The sequence below is a fragment of the Arachis hypogaea genome, chromosome 15 (assembly GCF_003086295.3).
Source record: "Arachis hypogaea cultivar Tifrunner chromosome 15, arahy.Tifrunner.gnm2.J5K5, whole genome shotgun sequence".
Taxonomy (NCBI): domain Eukaryota; kingdom Viridiplantae; phylum Streptophyta; class Magnoliopsida; order Fabales; family Fabaceae; genus Arachis; species Arachis hypogaea.
In genome coordinates, this window is record NC_092050.1 from 53533484 (window position 1) to 53535522 (window position 2039).

Sequence of the window (2039 nt, forward strand, 5' to 3'; positions counted from 1 at the left end):
TCAATGGCCTTGCAATCTCTCTTTGGATTCTCTTCTGTATTACTTGGGAGAGTACTAGGAGGGGTTTCAGTGATCTTCTTACTCAGCTGGCCCACTTGTGCCTCCAAATTTCTAATGGAGGACCTTGTTTCATTCATGAAACTCAGAGTGGCCTTAGATAGATCAGAGACTAAATTTGCTAAGCTAGATGGATTCTGCTCAGAATTCTCTGTCTATTGCTGAGTGGATGATGGAAAAGGTTTACTATTGTTAAACCTGTTTCTTCCACCATTATTAAAGCCTTGTTGAGGCTTTTGTTGATCCTTCCATGAGAAATTTGGATGATTTCTCCATGAGGGGTTATAGGTGTTCCCATAGGGTTCACCCATGTAATTTACCTCTGCTATTGCAGGGTTCTCAGGATCATAAGCTTCTTCTTCAGAAGATGCCTCTTGAGTACTGTTGGATGCAGCTTGCATTCCATTCAGACTCTGAGAAATCATATTGACTTGCTGAGTCAATATTTTATTCTGAGCCAATATGGCATTCAGAGTATCAATTTCAAGAACTCCCTTCTTCTGAGGCGTCCCATTAGTCACAGGATTCCTCTCAGAAGTGTACATAAACTGGTTGTTAGCAACTATGTCAATAAGTTCTTGAGCTTCTGCAGGCGTTTTTTTTAGGTGAATGGATCCACCTGCAGAAGTATCCAATGACATCTTAGCTAATTCAGACAGACCATCATAGAATATATCCAGGATGGTCCATTCTGAAAGCATGTCAGAGGGACACTTTTTGGTCAGTTGCTTGTATCTCTCCCAAGCTTCATAGAGGGATTCATCTTCCTTCTGTCTGAAGGTTTGAACATCCACTCTAAGCTTACTAAGCTTTTGAGGAGGAAAGAACTTGGCTAAGAAAGCCGTCACCAGCTTATCCCAAGAGTTCAGGCTATCTTTGGGTTGAGAGTCCAATCACACTCTAGCTCTGTCTCTTACAGCAAAAGGGAAAAGCATTAGCCTGTAGACTTCAGAATCTACTCCATTAGTCTTAATAGTATCACATATCTGCAAGAATTCAGTTAAGAACTGAAAAGGATCTTCAGATGGAAGTCCATGAAACTTACAATTCTGTTGCATCAGAGAAACTATTTGAGGTTTCAGCTCAAAATTGTTTGCTCCAATGGTAGGGATGGAGATGCTTCTGCCATGTAAATTGGAATTAGGTGCAGTAAAGTCACCAAGCATCCTCCTTGCATTATTATTATTTTTGGCTGCCATCTCCTCTTCTTGTTCAAAAATTCCTATAAGGTTGTCTCTGGATTGTTGTATTTTAACTTCTCTTAATTTTCTTTTCAGAGTCCTTTCAGGTTCAGGATCTGCTTCAACAAGAATGTTCTTATCCTTACTCCTGCTCATATGAAAAAGAGGGGAACAGAAAATAATAATAGGGATCCTTTTTACCACAGTATAGAGGTTCCCTTGTGTGAGTAGAAGAAAAGAAGAAAGAGAATGAAAAAGAGAAGAATTCGAACTCAGAAGAGAAGAAGGGGTTCGAATTTTTGGGTGAGGAGAAGTGTTAGTAGATGAATAAATCAATAGAAGGAGATGAGGGAGAGGAAATTTTGAAAATTAATTTTTTTGAAAAGAAGTTGATGATTTTCGAAAATTAAAGGAGAATTAAAATTAAAACTAAAATTTAAACAATTAATTAACTAAAAAGAATTTTTGAAAAAGATGGAGGTATTTTCGAAAATTAGAGAGGGATAGTTAGTTAGGTAGTTTTGAAAGAGATAAGAAACAAACAAAAAGTTAATTAGTTAGTTGAAACAAATTTTGAAAATCAATTTTTAAAAGATAAGAAGATAAGAAGTTAGAAAAGATATTTGAAAAAGATATGATATGAAAAGGTATGATTAAAAAGATATGATTTTAAAAAAGATAAGATAAAAAGATATTTTTGAAAAGATATGATTGAAATTAGTTTTGAAAAAGATTTGATTTTTTTTAAAATCACAATTAATGACTTGATTCACAAGTAATCACAAGATATGATTCTAGAAC

General features: G+C 35.5%; 1 non-coding gene across 1 annotated transcript; it reads left to right on the forward strand.

The window, feature by feature from the left end:
- Positions 1-752: 752 nt before the first annotated feature.
- LOC112753227 (small nucleolar RNA R71) lies at positions 753-860 on the forward strand. Its single transcript, XR_003177620.1, has one exon. It is a non-coding gene; the product is annotated as a small nucleolar RNA R71 (small nucleolar RNA).
- Positions 861-2039: the final 1179 nt, after the last annotated feature.